General features: G+C 50.8%; 1 pseudogene; it reads right to left on the bottom strand.

Annotated features, from left to right (window-relative positions):
• Positions 1-6,346: 6,346 nt before the first annotated feature.
• On the bottom strand, positions 6,347-10,800 carry LOC136116106 (coiled-coil domain-containing protein 42-like; annotated as a pseudogene).
• Between the last annotated feature and the right edge of the window lie 11,450 nt (positions 10,801-22,250).

Below are 22,250 nucleotides of genomic sequence, written 5' to 3' on the forward strand. Positions count from 1 at the left end.
ATTAAGAGGGGTGTACAACCTGGGGATTATTGGCAAATAGATTATGTAGAGCTCCCCAGAACCCGAGGATTCAGGTATATACTAGTTGGGGTAGATACCTTTTCAGGATGGCCAGAAGCTTTCCCTTGTCGCACCAACCAAGCAAAAGAAACTGTAAAATGGTTACTAAAGGAAATAATCCCTAGATTTGGGGTACCACTGGGGATATCTTCCGATAGGGGACCACACTTTGTGGCACAATTAGTAAAAGAAACCAGCAGATGTTTGGGAATTAAATGGGAGTTACATACCCCATGGAGACCCCAGTCTAGTGGGCAAGTGGAGAAAATGAATCAAACTCTAAAAAGGCAACTTAGCAAGATCTGTCAGGAAGCAAAAATTCAATGGCCTCAGGCCTTGCCAATAGCATTGCTGCGCATTAGGATTAAACCTAGGAGTGGGATGTCAGTAAGTTCATACGAGATTTTGTATGGCAAACCATATGAAGCACCAGACCCAAACCCAGAGGTACATGTGAAAGGTAATCAGGACTTGCACAATTACGTGTTGTCTCTTGGCAGGACATTGAATCGACTCAGATCCGCACTAGTGTGGAATCGCCCACTAGCGCTCGAGAATCCGGTACATGATATAGAGCCTGGAGACACGGTGTATATAAGAACCTGGAATGAAGAACCCTTAAAAGAGCGCTGGGATGGACCCTATCAAGTACTCCTGACTACATTCACCGCAGTCAAAGTTGCTGGAGTAGACTCCTGGATACATTATACCCGAGTGAAAAGAGTTCCAAGACTGTGGAAATCGCAGATAGTGGGTCCTACCACGCTCAAGATTACATCGCAATAATGTCTGGTTTTCATTACCGAATTGTGATTTTGGTTAGAGTGTTTGTACTTTTGAAAATTGGAGGGGGAAGTGCCACTCTATTCCACAAGGCCTCTGATAAACGGTGGGAAAATGGGACAATTCAAATGGGATTGCAAATTAGGCCACGAAGAGCAGTAAACAATAATGAAAGTACCCAGGTGCCACAGGTAGTACAAAGCGTACAGAATCAGGCAGAGAATCTGATGATAGGGCTAATTCGAGATTTTGCATTGACCCAGAATACCAGTAGCATCACTGCTTGCCTTCCAATTCCAAAATCGGCTGAAGATCCAATACAGTGGGGAATAATATCTACCACCTTACCAGAAGTAAATAAAACTAGTAAAATAGCATGTGAATCTCACACTAGAATAGAAGAAGTCCCAACTGAGCAATGGGTAAAAAGCGGACCCCAGACAGAAGTAATGACAGTAGAAGATTGTATGAGACTCAGAGGAAAACTTGGTTCAGGTGCTGGGTGGAAAACCAAGTGCACCTATGAAAGCTGGACCAAAGAGACGGTAAATGAAAAGGTTGAACGGACTTACTGGGAATGCAAAGATCAAAATAGCAAAAATAGAACTGAATCATGGAATAACATGTGGACACTGAGTATTGTACAACAATACCAATATAGTGAAGCATTTCCATGGTGTGTACGGTGGTCCAATGTAACAGGAGGAACAACAGTACCATGGTGGAATTGTTCACAAGTAATAACCTGCCAGACAGATGTAAAAGAAATACCTCTGTCCATCATTAAAGTTGCAACAATTGCAGGTTGCGTTTGTCAGAAACAATTGGATCCAAAGGAAGCAACCAAAATAGGCATTGATGGAGATAGAATTGATTGTAGAGGCGTTATAGGTAGTGTGGGACATCTGGTTTGGGCCTTAAGTGATGGGACCTGGACAACTCACCTACCAATAGGAGGACCAGTAAGGGAAATTACTCTGGGACTGCCGACCCTATGTCCTATTTGGAAAAAGTCACCCTTGAAAAATAGGCAAGAACTTCTACAGGTTAGGCACAAACGAGAGGTAGATGAAGATGTGTGGCACGAACCATCAAGCAGTGTTAAATTTGGCTGGGCACTAGAATCTTTCTTTGCACCAATTGCGGCCTACAGAAATAGAGAAATGATTGATAAATTGATTGGGCAAATGGATCGATTGGCTAGAATAACTAAAAAGGGTTTTCGGGAACTTAATATACAATTACAGGCTACGACTAAAATGACCTTGCAGAATAGAATGGCACTCGACATAATGTTACTGAAAGAAAATGGTGTCTGTGGTTATTTGAAAGACAGAATTGATCATTGCTGCATCCATATTCCAAACGTAACTTCAGAAGTTGAGAAGGACATTTCCCAACTGACCCAAACAGAGATGAGGCTGCAAGAAGAAAAGCAGGATGCAGAACAGAGCTGGATAGGCGCTCTGTTGAATACATTTGGCTTAAATTTGGGAGGATGGGTACATTCACTACTAGAAAGTGTAGTGGTACTTGAAATTGTGATTGTGCTTCTTTGCTTATTGTATGTAGGTATTAGGCGTGTACTTAGTCAAACAAGTGATCGCATTTTTAGTGTCTCGAGCAGGAATTATGATAATCCTGTATTCGAAAACCCTCCAGCTTATGAAGAATAATCAAAATAGTTGATTAAGGTGAGAATGCATTGTCTAAGAATAGAAAAGCATTCTCAAAGGGGGGACATGTTAGAGATAGAATCAATTTTATAGGGGATTATACTAATACAGTCAACACAGTCAATCTTAATAGGAGACTAACAGGATCAATTTTACAAGATGTTCTTTTCTGGGATGGGTACCAGGCTGATTCAACCTTTGCATACCGTGTGTTACCTAATAAGGGAATTGAGCATACCTTTATCTTATCAAGCTAGCGTTTATCTTAGCCCAAATATGCTTAGAATGAGCAGAAATATATACAGTACCTCTGGAAATTAAGCTAGTCAGCAGTTGTGCAATTATAGAGTAGTGTGCATGTGCCGCATCAAAAGGTGAAAAGGACAGAGGCGATGAAGACTACTTACTTCATCCTGAAGACCCCCTGAAAGACCATCAGAGGACACTGCGCATGATCAAAGTAGTTCCAAGGTGTTGCAATCGATGTTGCAATAAATGTTGAGCAACTGTTACATATTCTAATGATCCTAATGAATATATGAATATGTATGTAAATGGACTGCATAAATACTGTGTAACCTAAACTGACGATGGAAGCCAGTTTTGGGTGCGAACCCCTGGTTTCCCAGCGCTGAAATAAAGCATCGCATGTAACTACGCCCGTGGTTATGTGTCCTGATTGCTAATACAGGCGCCAGCATGTGGAGGGGCCGGTCGCAGGACAGGCAGTGGAAACCAGGCAGCAGCTGCCTGGAGAGGGGAGAAAAGGGCTGGGGAGCTCCTGGGGGGCACAGCCCCACCTGCACACCGTCCCCTGCCACAAAAAGCCTCTGCACCCACCCCCCAAGATTGGTTCGGGAGGGCTCCTCCCACACGTGCCCCCTCATTGTGCCCCCTCCATCACTGGGAAGCTGCAGCTGGCAGGAGCACAAGGCACAGCCACTTGCTCAGCATCCCCAGGGGCGCTGCCCACATGGCTCCCACGCCAGGGTACCACAGCGGCACGAGCTGGGAAGCCAGCAGGAACAGGGCCGGCACTGCCAAAGGCACCGCTGTCCTCATCGCACTCACTTCCTAATCCCAGCGGCATCGTCACGCTCTGGCTGCAGCGCCTTCTGGAGCTGCCCGCTGAGACTCTTCCACCGCTCCTCCTGCTGCTCCCGGGGTCCCTCCCAGCGGTCCAGCTGTGGACGGGTGACACCCTCAGCCATCTACCCCAGGATGGGACATGGCGGTCCCCAGGGGGACAGCCGGGAGGGGGCACCCTCGCAAGGATGCTGCCTCAGGCTGCCAGGCCCCCAAGGTGCCAGTTCTGCGTGGAGGGGACGAGCCCTCACCTTGCAGTCCATCTGTCTCTGCAGCTCTTTCTGGAACCGGTGCCAGCCCTCCTCCTGGCCCGTCACCCGGCTCGTCACCTCCTCCACCACCTTGTTCAGCCGCTCCTCGCACGCCTCAAACTGGCTGCGACTGACTTTGTCAGCCAGGGCGGCTTTGTCTGCTTTCTAGTAGCGGGGAAAGGCGTGAGAGCAGTGGGGACAGGATCCAGGGACAACGCGAGAGGGAGAAGTGGCTACGTGGCCCTGTTCACCCTATCACCCCCGTGGGGTTGCTCCCACCAGCCAAAGGCACTCGGGGTCACAGAGGGACGTGGCAAGGGACCCGCAGCCGGGCTGGAAATCCTCCCTCCCCCTGGCTGGTTCTGCCAGCCGGCACCCAAGGGACAAGGGGCGTTTGTCACCCTGCCCGGGACACCCTTGGCTGGCACCAGGGCCCCTCGAGCCCCTACCTCATCGATTCTCAGCACCAGCAGCTGCTCCTTGTCTGCTTTCTGCTTCTTGAGCCTCTCCAGGGCCTGGGACAGAGCCTCCCAAGGCAGACAGCAGCCCGTAACACCACGGCAGGGTCAGAGCTGCCCCCCGGCCAGCCGAGCACCCCCTGCCTCCCCTCCCCACCCCATCAGAAACCTCCAGGAAAGGCATCGGGAAGCTGTGCAGGGCTGCGAGCAGGGTGGCAGGGGGACAGATCCCTTGGGGTCCCAGCCTGGGCTCTGCCTGCGGGTTACAGCCACCCACCTTGATGTCCTTCTGCTCCTGCTGGCCATCCTGCTGGAGGTTTGCAAGGGCTGAGCTGAACTTCTCGTAGTCCTCTTGGAGCTGCATGATGCTGGCCTGGAGGCACTTGAGCTGCTCGTCCTGCTGCAGGGACTAAGAGGACAAGGCGGTGCTGAGCCAGGGGGTGGCTGCCCTGCGGGGACAGACCCAGGGTATTTTGGCTGGTGGCCGCGGGCTCTCAGTGCAAGCAGGACATTTGCTCCAAGGATTTAGTTCCCTTCCACGCTGCTGACTCCCACAAGCCAATTAGGGGGGCAGCGAGGGGCTCCCCCACGTTACAGCAAAGCAGAGATGTTGCTTTTTCCATGCGAGACACGGAACCTGACACACCAATGGGATGTTCACAGAGTTCGCTTTATTGTCGGACCGGGCTGGCTTTATAGCAAAGCTGCTCTGTCCACGCGCCTTACAATAACGTGATTGGTTGTAACTCGTGCTATACAATAACATGATAGGCTGCATGTACTGGCCAGCGCTCTGCACGCATGTGTTCAGCGATTGCTCACTCATTATTACCTTCTAATGGTGCTCCTTCAGTTTCTTTTGCCTCTGGCTTCACCTCTCAGCCAGGCTGGGGACAACCCCATCCCCCGGGGCAGGGGGGCGGCTCTGCCACTACAAATGTCTGTTGGAAGCTTGGCTCCTGGATGATTTCTGCACCTCTGACCTTTGCAGAGAGATGTCTCAGGCTGTGTCACAGCAGGGTGGTTGAAGTGGAACAGAAACATGATCCTTTGGAGTTCTCTGGTATTGCAAGAGTACAGAGCAGCGAGACATCCAGCCCTTCCATTTCTGGCTTTTGACCTAATGTTTCTCTTTTGGGCCAGGCTGAGAAATCTTTGGAAAGGCAAGAAACTGCCTCCCTAGGTTAATCTCCTTTAATGCTCAAAGCCCTGAAATCTTGATATATTTGTTCACTGATAGCAGCCTTCTGTTCTCAGACTTTCCTGGAGGATGCATTAGCCGAATCCACTGCTCTGGGCTCAGGACAGGAAAAACCACTGGAGAGAAGGGAGCAAGTATGTGATCAATGGTCTCTTTGATGCACAAATCTGTAAGCTTATGTCATTGGGTCTTTGGTGCATTCAAATGTCCTCCCTAACAGACTCTGAGCCCAGCCTGAACTCCACAGTGGGACTCCAGAGCCATTTTTAGGCCTCTTGTTTTGCATTCATCATGTCAGCCCTCGCCATGAACAGCCAAATGCTTGGTGCAACCGCCCTGGCTGGTTCATCCTTCACCTATATCCATTCTCCACACCTTCCCAACATCTTGAGGGGGAAGGTGAGTTTTAGTACGCAGCACATGGCTGTGCAGCAAAACCCACATCTGTAGATGTGCTGGGTGGGGTGGTGGAAAATCTCTGAAGCTCTTCCAAAGCACCGGCCCCCCTGCTGTGACGTCCCTCTTCAACATCTCAGAGCTTAGTCTGGCTGGAAGGTCCCAGTGTGAACACCAGTACTAATCCTTATTTGAAGCTCCACTCCTGTCCCGGCCTGCTCTCCCTATTTTGCCTGCTTTGCTGGGACACCGTCTCCTGCAACCAGAATCCCACCTGCCAGAAAAGGCACCCCACGGCCTCTGGGGTGAAGATGCTCTGATGCTTCCAACCCTCCCAGGAAACGGAGAGACACTTCAAAATCTTCGGTTATTTTAATAGTATGAAAGGGACTCAACAACTGGGCAGGACAAAACAGCTAGAAAGGTTTTGAAACTTCACTGACGTAACACAACATCCCTAGGGCTCTCTGTCCTCCTCTTGCCCTTAATGCTCGCGCTTAGCTGCTCGCCGGTGGCTCTCCATGCCCTTCCGTTTCACCTCCGTAACGATGCCTTTGAGGTCCAGGATAGACTGCTGAATCTAAGGTAGGGAAGAGAGATGGTAGAGGTCACAGCAGGGGTGGGAACAGGAGGCAGAGAGGAGCCCATTGGCCCTTTTGGAGTGCAAATTTCACCAACCAAAGGATGAAGGCAATTGCCCTGCTGGATCTGCACCACCACAATGGGCTTTTACAGGTGACTCAGAGGGGTGAATGAAGCCAGACTATAGCCATGGGTGGATCTGCACCCCCTGCCCCAGCCTGCCCAGCTCCCAACAGGCATCCACCCCCTGCTCTGCCTCCTGGGACGAGACAGGTTTGCCTGGTGTCCTCCGCCCATTCCCCATGCCCAAGAGACAGCCCAGGGGGAAAGGGAAGTGTCTGTTGGGCACCTTGATTTCTCTGGGCTTTCCCCTCCCTTTGGGCAGCTGAGGGTCATTACTGCTCCTCTTTCTGGGCAGGGAGGGGGTCTGGCTTGGTTCTACCATGTCCAGCTGTCTGAGGCTGTCATCCTCCGGCACATGCACTTTGGCTTTCAGCTGCGTGTTCACGCACTGGAAGAGGTTATGGACGGCCATCTTCATAGTCGTCAGCATCAGGGCATTCTTGGCATTCCTGTTCTGGATGTCGGCCCAGCGAGCAGTCTGAGGAGGGGAGGAGAAGGAGAGACACACAGCATGGTGATATGTCCCAGCAAAGATGCTGCTTCAGTGCTGGAGAGCCTGGCTTCCGCACTCCTTTGTTTTGCTAGGAAGAACCTGTCCTCACCCAGGGCTATGCTGGAGCTGGTTCAGCTTGGTGTGGTGGAAGCAGATCCAGGAACTACCACAGCTGCTCCTTGAGCAGCCCCATCTCTCTGCCAGCTCCTGCACCCCTCCTTCTAGTGGGTCCTCCAGATACCCCAATAGTTGACACCCTGGGGGCAGCGCATCCCACCACCACCTGCCCAGACCACGCGCTTTCCAGCTTTGCCTGGTGGGACTCAACTCCTGCAGCCTGGAGTATCCAGGAAGGGAATTTGGCAAGGCCCCCTCAGAGTGATGCAAAGGGAACAGAGGCCAGCAGAGCTGCGCGCGTTTCTACACATTCATGTGCCTTGGTACAGCCCAGATGACCACCAGTTGGGTCATTGTTGGACTGGGAAGGAGGGAGGAGAAGGGGTGAGCCCTGGTGTGCAGATGCTGTGCAAAGGATGAAAACAAATAAAAAAATCAGCAACACCAGCTTCACTCTGAGGCCCGAGCCATGAACAGTGGAGACCACGAGATGGTCCACACTGAAGCCCGATGACAGGGATGATACTGCAAGGAATGGTGAATGGAAATGAGTCTGACCAGGCTACACAAACCCAACAGGCGTGTGATGGAGCAAGCTTGGGGTCTGTGCCGAGGCAAACCTCCCCAAGGACTGGGTAGCAGATCTCTTTTGACTGTGAGTTCAAACAAGAAGGGAAAGATCCTGGCGGTTTTGTGAGGGCCTTGTTTTAAGCCCTGACATAACCTGCTCCAGACCTGGTCTGTCATTTGTCATTCTGCACCCCCTGCTGCAGGGATGAAATGAGGCATCTCCTCTAATTACAAAGTCTGCCACTGTGCCTTGCCATGACCCTGTGGCTTCACCCAGCCAGGCCTTGGAGATCTTCCCCTGCCCATCCCGCAGTTCCTCACCCAGAAGCGGACATCACTTTGAGCCTGCACAAAACGTCGCTGGAGCTGCTCCAGCTCATTTCGGCACTGCAGGATCTCAGCTGCTTTCTCTGCCTCGTACTGATCCAGGAGCACCTTGGCTTGCTCCATCATTTCCCTGTCCTTCTCTTGGGACTGCTGCAGGTCCTTGCGCGTCCTCACCAGCAGCTTGTAGCGGGAAATGACGTCCTGGATGTCCTCAAACTGCAGCACAAGGATCCTGGGTTTAGTAATGCCCCTGCCCTCCCCTCATGACTGCAAGTCTCGTGCTGTTTGGCACCCTGTCCTGACCAGGGACAACACCTCCCCCAGCTGAAAGATTTCCCCTCTTGGCGATCCTGCTGCCCCAGTTGGTTTGTGAGCGTCGCCACATTCCCTGTTTGATGGCCCCATTGTGCTGGTCCCAGAGCTGCCACTGCCAGCAGCAAGGGGAGATGTTGTACCACCCCCCAGTGCTCTGATAGGAAACAAAGCACAAGTGCAGCTGCCAGGGCCAAGTCACCCAGCCATGGGAGTGGGGCAGCCGGGCCGCAGGAGTGCAAGCGATGCAGGGAGGGACGCCCGCACACCCTTGAGAGAAGGCTCAGCTTTCCCGACAGCTGCCTGGGCTCCCATTCTTGGGCAGCTTGGCCCTTCTCCCAAACCATCCATGTCACGTGAAACAGTGACACAAAGGGGTCCCCATGCCCCTCAGCTCTGTGCTGTTCCCCCTTCTAACACTTTTTCTTGGGTTTTCTCAAGCCTTCATCTCCTTTTCTGCTTTTCCTCCCCTCACTCTGGTCCCCTTGGCTCACCTGGCTTGCAGGGAACCTCCTCCCATCCCACCTGAGGTCTCTGGGTTTGACCAAGTGTCATGATTTCCCTGGACTTGCCTTATCTCCTCCAGGTTTAACATCCACATACAGCCCTCCCTGAGGCCATGATCTGTCTCTCATGTCCAAACTCACCTGTGGGGAGATCTTCACCACATCCTCCAGGTAGTTTTTGAAGATGGAGTGCTTCTGCACTTGGCTGCTGAGCTTCTGGTGTTCCTTTTTCAGGGCTTTGAGTTTCTTCTTAGCCCTCAAAAGCTCCATCTCCTTTTGTGTTTTCTCCTCTCTTTCTCTCACGGCTTTCTTCAGAGCTTGGACTCGCAGCTGATCATCTTCCTAGTGATGTTTCCCCCACCAATACACACACACACAGAAGGAAAGGAAGGCAAGGGCAGATGGAGCTGGGTCACCCAGCAGCACTGGGAGGAGATACACTCACAGGGGACAGAGCAGTGCTGCAGCACCCTGGGGAACATCTTCCCTCCCTGTTCAACATGGCGTGGTACAGGCCTGCCCTGGGAGTTTGCTTCCAGAGCTCCAAAATACAGACTCTGCAGCAAACTGTTCTCAGGGAGAGAAGAATCCTGAGAGTTCGCACTGTGACGGATACGGCCTCGCCTGAAAGTTCACCTCTGGAGCTCGAGACACAGACTCCAGAGTGAACGGTTATCAGGGTGCAGGCTCCTGGAGAGAAGGTCAGCAGTGTTCGGCTTGACATATTTCCCCCACGCAGTGAATAACAGAGTGAACCTGCCACCGAACTCTTCCACGTCGCACTTCTCTTTGAGACATCTAAGCATTGTTCTGCAGTAAGCAGAACCCTAAATTTCGCTCCCACAACACATGGCCACCCCTCTTGCACTGACCCTTGGCTCTTGGAGACAGGCACCTGGGACAGAACTCTGCTTTTCAGACCTACTGGGATCTGCCCTTGGGAGTCACCTGGGTGTCAACAGTGGGGACAGGCTGAGATCCTTCTTGGGGGATGTTTGGGGCCCTCAGGAGATCACACTGGTCCTGGACAAGCTCCCTGCTGCCCAAGCGCTATCAGGGCTTTCCCCATCTGCAGTACAAACCCCCATGCCCTGCCAGTCCTGTTCCTCACCCCGCCAGGCTCAAGGGAGGCTTGGACAGAAGTGCTGGCCCAAGACTGTCTCCCCAGGGGAGGTGAGAAGGTGGCGCTGTGGCTCAGGGTCACGTCCGCGGAGCTGATCAGGAGCAGGCGTACCTTTAACCTCCTCATAGATTTCTCCATGTAGCTTTTCAGCTGGTCCTTCTTGGCATGGAGTTCCCTCCACCGGCGGGCTATGTCAGCCATCTTCTCCTTGAAGGCCTGGCAGCACCAGAGTGAGCGTGACGTGGCCGCCCGCACCCGGAGCCACTCACCTGCCCGTTGCTGCCCTCCAACAAAACACAACACCCCTACCATGCCCCAGCACCCTCCCATCTTTCTCACCTCTCGCTTCTCTTCCAGAGCCTTTTGCACCTGTTTGGCTTCTTTCCTCTTCTCCTGGAGGTGAACAAATGGAGACAGGGAGCCCTCCTCTGTCAGCCTGTGTTTCCTGCCACACAAGTTTCCATCAAGGTTACACGCTGGGTCTGGTGCCTGGGCAGGGTGCTGGACTGTGTCCAGAGTGGGATGACAGGCCAGAGCAACCCAGCACCATCTCAGATCCCGTCTGGCAGCACGGCATCCCCAGCACGGAACCCTCTGACAAAGCAAGGGGGGTCACAGGGAGGAACAGGGCTGGGCAAGGGAGGGAGGAGAGGAGACTGAAGCGGTGGAGATCGGGGAGTTTGCCATCGTGGGGGAAGGAGGGATGGAGGAAACAGGAGAAGAGGATGGAGGGCATGGAGGTGGGTGGAGGAGTCCCCTCACCTGAGCAAGGGCAGGAGGTTCTGCCTGTACTGCTTGAGGAAATAGGCCGGCAGGTCCTCCTCATCTTTGGCGGTCATCGCTTCAGCCACCAGCAGGGCCCAGAAAGCCCAGGTCCTCCTGGCACTGCTGCTCTACCGGGTCACCCAGGAACTGCTCTGCAAGCCTGGGAGAGACAGCCAGGCAGGGGATGAGCCCCTGGGTGCCTCTTCCCTCTGCTTTCCCAGGACCTTCCTCGCCTCGGTCCTGCCTGTAGCCACCAGCTGCTGGTGCCCAGCTGGTGTGGAATGGTTGCCAGGAGCAGCTGCATTATGCTCCGGTGGTTCCTTGGCAACCGAAGCGGGTGATGCCCGCTCACCGGCGAGGGGGACTGACCACTGTGTCCAGCACCAGGACCCTTCAGCACTGAAGGAAATCTGAACAAATGCAGATTTCTTTCCCTTCCTCTGGTTTTTCCCCATTTTTCCTCTGCTAAAATCCAGCCCCAGTGCCCTGTGCTCTCTGCTGTCTTGGGCAGGTATTTCTGCACTCCCCCCCATCCACGTCCCATGGTCTCAGAGCTCAGGACCTGAGTTTGCTCCTTCTCTCCCCAAACACCAGATGCAAAGACACTGAAGCTGAGGTACATCCTCAGGGATGTTTGATCACTGCACTGCCCATGGTTCCCTGTGTGGCACTGAAGTCTGTCATTCGCTAAAAAAAATAGCTCTTTTTAAAAACACTCATTTTATTTTTTCCCCAGAACAAGGCATTTGAACAAGGTCCATTGCCCAAAATAAAGCAGAGGTATTCATGGGCCAGGTGGGGAGAAACCTACAGAGGATGGTAACTTTCTGCTCCTTCCACAGGACATTTCACCCTCTGATGCTCCCTTCTGTCGGCCTCTGGCTGAACATACCCGCTGATCGTGATGGGAAGGGGAGTGCACCTGGGGACTCAGGTTATACGAATAATTATGATGCTAGAAAGTATTGGCGAGAATGTGCACTGTTCCGAACCCCTTGTTACCAGTGATTCTCCAGCACCGTTCAAGTCCGTGTTATCTGATGACTCGGATGGGGATGGGGGTTTGCAGCATTTTCTTCAAAAGTTAACAGGAAAAAGAGTATGTGTACGGGTTGCCCGAGATCAGGTAAGACCATGAAAGACTCAAGCAAAATTAGACCTGTGCAATGTAACAGCTCTAGATCATTTAGGACAGAATGACGAGGACTCGTTGAAAGGGGCAGGTATCCCCCAGCTCCTAGAACAGACACTAATTGACACACCACAATTACAGGCGCTATGAGCTTCTGAAATCTTGAGGCAGTCAGCAGACCTTGCCTATCAAGCTATAGTAGAGGTATCTGAAACCAACAAAGCAGCCAAATTATTTACAACTATTATCAGGGTCCCAGTGAGAATTACATGCAATTGACTGACCATCTTCAAGAGGCCATCAATAAGCAGGTTGAAAACTTAGAAGATAAGGAAGCACTGGTGTTGAAATTTGCAGTAGAGAATGCTAATGCTTGCTATCAACGTGTTATCTGCGAGTTTTACAGTACATATTATGTGCTTCTGTGTGTTGCTTCTCTGCAAATCCAGCAGCTTGTCAGGAATGTGAGTTAATTGTTTTACTGGTTGTTTTTAAGTGCGCCGTAAAACCTTCTCCCCACTTTTCCCGCTCGCGCTGCCAGCAGCCCTGTGCTTCCCCTCCCCGCTCCCTCTTCTCAAGGGGTTTACTTACGAGATGGGGTCAGAAATGACTGTTTCCAGTCGTGTTCCTAAGTCATCGGTACTGGGAGGTGTTTTAGAACATAGGAAAGCACTTGGAAATAGGAGAAAATATGATCTCGTTAAATACTGAAATTAGTGTTGGCTGCTGTATAAGTTAAATGACTGGGAAAAGTGTTTGGAGAATAGAATCTCGAAATATAACACCTTGTTGCAACTAATGTTGGTTTTAAGGCCAGAAGAAAAGGACAAAAATAAATCTCAACAAGAGATCATTAGATCATTTCAGACAGTTCTACAGGTGAACAGTTTGAACTTCAACAGGCTGAGAGAGTTACCTGATAACACACAGGTCAGAAAACTTGCTGAAGTCCACAAGATGCTTTCCTCATTAACCTGTTTTCTTTGTGGATATCTGTTTAAGGGAGCAGGACAAAGGTTGGGAAGAGGAAAAGCTAGTGCTGGGTTGCAGGACTGAAATGGAGGAATTGAAAGACAAGAGCCAGGAAGCAGGAGAGTTTGAGAAAAGGAGAGAGGAAAGAAGAGACATGCAGCCAGACGAGGGGTTAGTGAGAGAGGCTGTGTCCTGGTTTTGTTAAAAACAAGTTTCTCTTTTAGTGAATTTGCCTGTCAGCTAAAGCCTTCATGTTAGCTGCATTTTCCTGGAGAACCCAACACATGTTTTGGTTAAACCTAGCAATGGAATGCAAACTTATTGATAAGCACGGATGGACATCTCGCGAGAGGGGCAACGAGAAAACTGATGATCGAGAGACTGACCAACGGTGTATAACATTCCATTCACGTGAATACTTCATATAAAAGTGGGAGATCACGAGGATCTCATTCCTTTTTTCCTTTTTCCTCATGGCTGACATTAGGAGAGGACCTTGCTGGTCGTCCCTGCGAACTGAGGCCAGTGACAGACTGAATCCAGATCCGGTTGGCTACAGAGCCTAATACAGGACTTTGGGTGCTGGCTCTGCAGTTGCTGAGACTTACAAGATTGGTTTTGTATATTTTGTATTATTTTCTCTATTCGTATTAGTAGCATCAGTAAAACATCTTTAACTTTTCCAACTCTCTTCTCTCTGTCCTTCTTTCCCTCCCAATTGCCTGTCCTGAGTGGGAAGGGGGGAGAGGGAGGGGCAAAATCGGGAAGTGGGGGGGAGAGGAGGTTAACAATACATCTGCCAGGGTTTGATTGTCACCCCGCAATCCTAACCCTCGACAGATAATTGGCGCCCAACGTGGGGCAAGAGAAAGGGGTAAATTTGGAGATTTTTGACTTTTCTACTGCTCTGACGTACCTTTCAATTTTCTTGGCACCATGCCAACTCATAGAGTTGTGATACTCGTGCGTCTGTTTGCTTCGGATATTATTTAGTGTTATTAAGGCAAAATGAATTACATTGACTTAAAGATGTTGTGGCATGAGTTGTATCAGTTATTTTCTACATTGTGCTCGCTGATCCCATATCTGTGTTGGTGTTTCTTTCTGAATCGAAGTATTCATTATATAACAAGAAACTGGACAGTGGTCATGATGATACTGTGTGGTATGGCACTGGTTTATTTCATTATACTGCAGCCGCTAATGAATTTCTACTCGCTTCTGCTTTACCTTGAAAAACCTCCAGGAGAGATTAAAGAGCAGAATGGCTCTATATTTGCTAATTGGTCAAGCGAATCTTTAGAAAGGCTGACTAACAATACTTTTGTGTTTTCGCTAGGACAGTTTGCAAATGTTTTAGAGAACTTTGAATATCCTTGGAGCTTTGATAGAACTGTGATGGTGTTATCTGGTTTGCTGAATGTGTGTCAGTTTGTGTTACTGTTAAGAGAAATGAGGTTCAATAGGAGGTTTGTGTCTCTTTTTAGTCCTGAGATTTGCGGTGCGTCTTCGGAAGCTTTAGCAAAAAGCACTCCTGGCCGCTCGAGAAAAGGCAAAACAGCCAAAGCTGCTGCTGCAGCCACTGCCCCCACAACCGCGGCTTCACAGGCTGAAGCTACAGCTCCTCCGCATTGCTCCTCTGCCAAGGTCGCTGCAGATAACGTTACCTCTCCAGCCTCAAAGGCTAACAAGGCAGCCCCCCCGTTTTCACACACTGGGCACTGTTGCTGCTGTAACCACAGCAATCACTGTGACAGTCATTCAGACTCTGAAAATGAATCAAATGATGGTGAACCCATATCAGCATCAGTTGCTGGTTGTAAGAAAGTCACTAGAAAGACTACCTGTGCAGCAGGTGATGGCACAGGGCCAACATCAACCCAAGAGGCATCATCAGGACAGGGTGGAGATGAAGTGACCACCACTCGGTCCTTTTCTCCAGGTGAGCTGAGAGATCTGCGAAAAGACTTCAGTCGTCGTGAAGGCGAGAATATTTTAACCTGGCTGCTGCGATGCTGGGACAATGGGGCAGAAACAATTGAATTAGAAGGTGGTGAATCCAGGCAGCTGGGATCTCTGTCAAAAGATTCCACCATTGATAGGGTAATTTCAAGAGAGTCTAATGCCACTACTCTCTGGACCCGACTCCTGCAGCTATGAAAGTCAGATTTCCCTACAAGGAAGATTGTATATCCAAGTTAGGGAAATGGAATACTATGGAGAGAGGTATCCAGTTCCTGAGAGAATTAGCTGTGTGAGAGATCATCTATCTAGGACCAAACAGCCAAGAGGGGACAGACCCAGATAGAATCAATTGTACAAAATCTATGTGGTGCAGATTTGTACAAAGTGCACCACCTGCATATGCTAAGTCATTGGCAGGAATGGTCTGGTCAGCTAGAGGTGTACAAGAAATTAATGAAGTGATTGAGCAGCTCCGGTACTTTGAGGACAGCCTTGCTGGTTCTCTACGGGCTTGTGTCTCCACTGTGGAGAAACTGTGTGAAAAATCTGATGACCAGTTTGAAAAGCTGTTACAAGAAATCAAAGAGCTCAGAGCACACTCGTACCGTTCACGACCTGCACAAACCTATGTTTCAGCTGTTAGGAGAAGGCGTTTCCAATCTCGAGAGAGAGGGCAGAGACAGCCCACAAAAAGAGGTTCACTGTGGTTCTTCCTACATGAGCAGGGAGAAAACATGAATAAGTGGCATGGAAGGCCTACCTCAGAACTTCAAGAACGAGTACGTGAGATAAAAGGAAAAACTCCTAGGAAGGTGGCTGCTCCAGTTTACAAAAGGAGCAGAAGAGATTCTGATGCTCTTGAAGGAACCTCTAATTCACACTCAGAGACTGTGCAAAACAGGAATTAGAGGTGCCCTGCCTCCAACCAGGTGGAGGAAAGGGATAACAGAGTTTATTGGACTGTACAAATACTATGACCTGGTACAACACAACCCCAGGAGTACAAAGCTTTAGTGGACACTGGTGCTCAGTGCACAATAATTCCTTCTAACTATAAAGGAACGCAATCCATCAATATTGTTGCAGCTCCTGGGGGATCCCAGGAGCTGACTGTTGTAGAGGCTGAAATGAGCCTAACTAGAAAAAACTGGCAAAAGCATCCCATTGTGACTGGTCCAGATGCTCCGTGCATCCTTGGTATAGACCACCTCAGGAGAGGGTATTTTAAGGACGCAAAAGGGTATAGGTGGGCATTTGGTATAGCAGCTGTGGACACTGAGAAAATTGAACAGCTGTCTGATTTGCCTGGTCTTTCAGATGACCCCTCTGTTGTAGGACTGCTGATGGTTGACGATCAGCAGGTGCCAATTGCTACCACGACGGTGCATCGCCGGCAATATCGCACCAATCGAGACTCTTTGATTCCTATCCAGAAGCCGATCCGTCAATTGGAAAGCCAGGGTGTGATCAGTAAGACTCGCTCACCTTTTAACAGCCCAGTCTGGCCAGTGTGTAAGTCTAATAACGAGTGGAGACTAACTGTAGGCTATCGTGGCCTGAATGAAGTTACACCACCACTGAGTGCTGCTGTGCCTGACATGCTAGAACTGCAATTTGAACTGCAGTCAAAGGCAGTGAAGTGCGATGCTACAATTGACATTGCTCATGCATTTTTCTCTATTCCTGTAGCAGCAGAGTGCAGGCCGCAGTTTGCTTTCACCTGGAGGGGCATCCAGTATACATGGAATCGCTTGCCCCAGGGGTGGAAACACAGTCCTATCATCTGCCATGGACTGATCCAGACCACGCTGGAGCAAGGTGAAGCTCCAGAACACTTGCAATATATTGATGACATCATCGTATGGGGCGACACAGCGGAAGAAGTCTTCGAGAAAGGTGAGAGAATAATTAATATTCTTTTGGATGCTGGTTTTGCCATAAAACAAAGCAAGGTCAAGGGACCTGCATGAGAGATCCAGTTTTTAGGAATAAAATGGCAAGATGGCCGTCGTCAGATCCCAATGGATGTGATCAACAAAATTGCAGCAATGTCTCCACCTACTAATAAAAAGGAGACACAGACTTTCTTGGGCGTTGTAGGTTTTTGGAGAATGCATATTCCTGACTACAGCCACATTGTGAGCCTCTCTATCGAGTGACTCGTAAAAAGAACCAATTTGAGTGGGGCCCTGAACAACGACAAGCCTTTGAACAAATTAAGCGTGAGATAACTCATGCGGTGGCCCTTGGACCAGTCCAAACTGGACTAGATGTTAAAAATGTGCTCTACATCGCAGCCGGAGATAATGGACTTACCTGGAGCCTCTGGCAGAAAGCACCAGGAGAAACCCGAGGTCGACCCCTAGGTTTTTGGAGTCGAGGATACAAAGGATCTGAGGCCAACTGTACTCCAACTGAAAAGGAGATACTGGCAGCATATGAAGGAGTTCGAGCTGCTTCAGAAGTGATGGGCACTGAAGCACAGCTCCTCCTGCACCTCGACTGCCGGTGCTGAGCTGGGTGTTCAACGGGACGGTTCCCTCTCCACATCATGCAACCGAAGTTACATGGAGTAAATGGATTGCACTGATCACACAATGAGCTCGAATTGGAAGTCCCAACCGTCCAGGGATATTAGAAGTGATTACAGACTGGCCAGAAAGCAAAGACTTTGGGATGTCTCCAGACGAGGAGGAAGTAAAACGTGCTGAAGAATCACCACCATATAATACGCTTTCAGAGACTGATAAGCAGTGTGCACTGTTCACAGGTGGATCCTGTCGTCTGTAGGAAAACATCGAAGGTGAAAGCTGCTGTGTGGAGTCCCACACGACAAGTTACAGAAGCCACTGAAGGACAAGGTGAATCCAGTCAGTTTGCAGAAGTGAAAGCCATCCAGCTGGCTTTGGACATTGCTGAACGAGAGAAGTGGCCAATACTTTATCTCTATACTGACTCATGGATGGTAGCAAATGCCTTGTGGGGGTGGCTACAGCAATGGAAGAAAAGCAACTGGCAGCGCAGAGGTGAAACCATTTGGGCTGCCACACTGTGGCAAGACATTGCTGCTCGGCTAGAGAGCCTGCCTGTGAAAGTTCGTCATGTAGATGCTCATGTGCCTAAAAGTCGAGCCACCGAGGAACATCTAAACAACCAACAAGCAGATCAAGCTGCTAAGATTCAAGTAGCTGAGGTGGACTTGGACTGGCAACATAAAGGTGAACTTTTCCTAGCTCGGTGGGCCCATGATGCTTCAGGGCATCAAGGTAGAGATGCAACATACAAATGGGCTCGTGATCGAGGGGTGGATTTAACTATGAACACTGTTTCACAGGTTATTCATGAATGTGAAACTTGCGCCAAAATCAAACAAGCAAAATGGTTAAAACCTGTATGGTATGGGGGGCGATGGTTAAAGTGTAAGTATGGAGAAGCTTGGCAGATTGATTATACTACACTTCCACAAACACGTCAAGGTAAGCGTTATGTACTTACAATGGTGGAAGCAACCATTGGATGGTTGGAAACATCTGCCGTACCTCATGCTACAGCCTGAAATACCATCTTGGGCCTTGAGAAGCAAGTCCTTTGGCGGCATGGTACGCCAAAAAGAATTGAATCAGACAATGGTACTCATTTCAAAAACAGTATTATAGACAATTGGGCCAAAGAACATGGTATTGAGTGGGTATATCATATTCCATATCATGCACCAGCCTCTGGGAAAATTGAAAGGTACAATGGTTTGTTAAAAACTACACTAAAGGCACTTGGTGGTGGAACCTTTAAAAACTGGGATTCACATTTAGCAAAAGCCACTTGGTTGGTCAACACCAGGGGATCAACCAATCGAGCCGGGCCTGCCCAATCAGAAATTCTACGGACTGTAGAAGGAGATAAAGTCCTGTAGTACACATGAAAAATATCATAGGAAAGGCAGTCTGGGTTACTCCTGCCTCAGGCACAGGCAAACCTATTCGTGGGATTGTTTTTGCCCAGGGACCTGGCAGCACCTGGTGATTGATGCTTAAGGATGGAGAAGTTCGGTGTGTACCTCAAGTGGATTTGATTTTAGGTGAAAATATGCAATGCTGAACTGTATGATGTGAATTGCCGCACTAACAATGTTTAATAAGTGTCTTTCAGATCAAGACAATGGTGATGAAACCAGCGCTGGCTTCTTCGAGTGGCGCCCGACACCTTCTTGGAAGTTGGTGTCCTTAACCCACCAACAGGGGTCATGAGATGCACTTGGACCAGTTTTCCTGCCCTGGGAGACTGTGGTGACAAAATGAACTTAATGAACTTTTCAAAGGATGGTCCACTGATTAATTACTCCTGTGTATATATGTACATATGTATATATATATATATATATAGTAGTGATTAATTAGATTGTATTGATAGATTGTATTGATAAGGTTTAAGTATTCAGTGAATGTCATATTATAAGGGGTGGAATGTCCTGGTTTTGTTAAAAAACAAGTTTCTCTTTTAGTGAATTTGCCTGTCAGCTCAAGCTTCATATCAGCTGGATTTTCCTGGAGAACCGGACACATGTTTTGGCAAACCCAGCAATGGAATGAAAACTTATTGATAAGCACGGATGCACATCTCGCGAGAGGGGCAATAAGAAACCGGTGACAACTGTGTATAACATTCCGTTCACGTGAATACTTCATATAAAAGCAGGAGATCACGAGGATCTCGGCCCTTTTTTCCTCATGGCCGACATTAGGAGAGGACCTTGCTGGTCGTCCCTGCGAACTGAGGCCAGTGACAGACTGAATCCAGCTCCGGTTGGCTACAGAGTCTAATCCAGGACTTTGGGTGCCTGCCCTGCAGTTGCTCAGACTTACAAGATTGGTTTTGTATATTTGTATTATTTTCTCTATTCTTATCAGTAGCATCAGTAAAACATCTTTAACTTTTCCAACTCTCTTCCCTCTGTGCTTCTTCCCCTCCCAATCGCCTGTGCTGAGTGGGAAGGGGGAGAGGGAGGGGAAAAAGGGGGAATTGGGGGGGGAGAGGAGGTTGACAACACATCTGGCAGGGTTTGATTGTCACCCCGCAATCTTAAACCTCGACAGGGACAAAAAGGGTCCTGGGATGTCACAATGGGCCCTGGGGACAAAGGGTGATCGCCAGGATATCACAATGGGCTCTGGTGACAATGGGGTCCCCAGGATGTCACAATGGGCCCTGGGGACAACAGGCGGTCCTGGGATGTCACAATGGGCCCTGGGGACAAAGAGTGTCCCCAGGATGTCAGAATGGGCCCTGGGGGCAAGTTGGGGTCCCCTGAATTTCACAATGGGCACTGGGGACAAAGAGGGCTCCCCAGCATATAACAATGGGCCCTGGGGACAATGGGGGGTCCTGGGACGTCACAATGGGCCCTGGGGACAAGGGGGGGTACCCAGGATGTCAAAATGGGCCCTGGGGACAAGGAGGGATTCCCAGGATGTCACAATGGGCCCTGGGGACAAGGGGGGGTCCCCAGGATGTTACAATGGGCCCTGGGGACAATGGGGGATCCTGGGATGTCTCAATGAGCCCTGCAGACAAGGGTGGTACCCACGGTGTCACAATGGGCCCTGGGCACAAGGGGGGGCTCCTGGGACGTCACAATGGGCCCTGGGGACAATGGGGGGTGTCCAGGATGTCAGAATGAGTCCTGAGGACAAGGGGGGGTCCCCATGGTGTCACAATGGGTCCCCAGTGACAAGGAGGGGTCCCCATGGTGTCACAATAGGCCCTGGGGACAAAGTGGGGTCCAAGAATGTCACAATGGGCCCTGGGGACAAAAGGGGTTGCCATGGTGCCACAATGGGTCCTGGGGTCAAAGGGGGTCCCCATGGTGCTACAATGGGCCCTGAGGACAAAGGGGGGTCCTGGGATGTCAAAATGGGCCCTGGGGACAAAGAGGGTGTCCCCGTGGTGCCACAACGGGCCCTGGGAGCAAGGGGGTGGCCAGGATGTCACAATGGGTCCTGGGGAAAATGGGGGGTGCCCAGGATGTCACAATGGACCCTGAGGACAAGCGGGGGTCTCCATGGTGTCACAATGGGCCTCAGTGACAAAGGGGGTACCCTGAATGTCACAATAGGTCCTGGGGACAATGGGGGGTCCTGGGACGTCACAATGGGCCCTGGGGACAAGGAGGGATCCCCAGGATGTCACAATGGGCCCTGCGGACAATGGGGGTTCCTGGGACGTCACAATGGGTCCTGGGGACAAGGGGGGGTCCCCAGGATGTCACAATGAGCCCTGGGGACAAAGAGGGGTCCTGGGAATGTCACAATGGGCCCTGGGGACAAGGGGGTGCAGAGGATGTCACAATGGGCCCTGGGGACAATGGGGGGTCCTGGGACGTCACAATGGGCCCTGGGGACAAGGAGGGATCCCCAGGATGTCACAATGGACCCTGGGGACAATGGGGGGTCCTGGGACGTCACAATGGACCCTGGGGACAAGGGGTGTCCCCAGGATGTCACAATGGGCCCTGTGGAGAAGGGGGTACCGAGGATGTCACAATGGGCCCTGGGGACAATGGGGGGTCCTGGGATGTCACAATGGGCCCTGGGGACAAGGGGGGGTCCCCAGGATGTCACAATGGGCCTTGGGAACAAGGGGGTCCCCCAGATATCACAATGGGCCCTGGGGACAATGTAACGTCCTGGGCTGTCACAATGGACCCAGAGGACAAGGGGGGTCCCCAGGATGTCACAATGAAGTCTTGGGACAAAGGGGGTCCCCAGGATGTCACAATGGGACCTGGGGACCAGGGGGGGTCCTGGGATGTCACAATGGGCCCCAGTGACAAAGGGGGTCCCTATGGTGCCACAATGGGCCCTGGGGACAAAGGGGGTCCCCTGGATGTCACAATGGGTACTGGGGACAAGGAGGGTCCCCAGGATGTGACATTGGACCCTGAGGACAAGGGGGGTCCCCAGGATGTCACAATGGGCCCTGGGGACAATGTAACGTCCTGGGCTGTCACAATGGACCCAGAGGACAAGGGGGGTCCCCAGGATGTCACAATGAAGTCTTGGGACAAAGGGGGTCCCCAAGATGTCACAATGGGCCCTGGGGACCAGGGGGGGTCCTGGGATGTCACAATGGGCCCCAGTGACAAAGGGGGTCCCTATGGTGCCACAATGGGCCCTGGGGACAAAGGGGGTCCCTTGGATGTCACAATGGGCTCTGGGGACAAGGAGGGTCCCCAGGATGTCACAATGGGCCCTGGGGACAAAGAGCGTCCCCAGCATGTCACAATGGGCCCTGGGGACAAAGGGGGTCCCCACGGTATCAGAATGGGCCCTGGGGACAAGGGGGGTCCCCTGAATGTC

Source organism: Patagioenas fasciata, unplaced genomic scaffold, assembly GCF_037038585.1.
Source record: "Patagioenas fasciata isolate bPatFas1 unplaced genomic scaffold, bPatFas1.hap1 Unplaced_142, whole genome shotgun sequence".
NCBI classification, from domain to species: domain Eukaryota; kingdom Metazoa; phylum Chordata; class Aves; order Columbiformes; family Columbidae; genus Patagioenas; species Patagioenas fasciata.